Genomic DNA, 633 nt, shown 5'->3' with positions numbered 1-633 from the left:
AGCCACCTCCAAGCCCTTGGGAAACATGTCTCGGGACTCAGAGCCCTTTCCCCTTGTGATGCTGTGTGCCCACAAAATGTTCACTGAGATAGCGAGAAGGCAGGATTACTTCTATCACCGCTCATGAGTTAGAGCAAATAGACGGTGAAGTCATACCTAGAAACGCTCTGTATCTTGTTGGTTTGAGATGGACCCTTCCCGCCATGTCTTAGTTTAACCCGGTCACCCAGGAGAGTAACTTATGGCTCCTTGGATAATGGTCTATTTGGTTGTCTCCTATATAAATTTTAAACTTTATGTAAAATTCACAACCTACTTTACACTGTATTTATGATTATATTAGCATTGCTTGCCACCCAGTAAAGCTCATGCTCTGGAAGAAAAATGATGTGAACTCCAGAGTTTCAAGAACCTGTGATGACAGGCCATCCTTTCCCATCCTGGTGTTCTACTCTTGTTTTGGGAGCCTGGCCTTAAGGCAGAAGGACCATTACCGGGAATTTCAAGCACGTGGCTCCCAAAAGCTGGGCTGGGGGTGCCGGCCAGGGATGGAGGCGCTGAGTCCAGTTAGTAAGAAACCTAAGCACAATCACAAACCCACTAAAATAGATCTGCCTTTATATCCCCATAAGC

The sequence above is a fragment of the Suricata suricatta genome, chromosome 4, assembly GCF_006229205.1.
Source record: "Suricata suricatta isolate VVHF042 chromosome 4, meerkat_22Aug2017_6uvM2_HiC, whole genome shotgun sequence".
NCBI lineage: Eukaryota > Metazoa > Chordata > Mammalia > Carnivora > Herpestidae > Suricata > Suricata suricatta.
The sequence above is the reverse complement of the archived record's forward strand: the minus strand, read 5'-3'. Positions refer to the sequence as shown.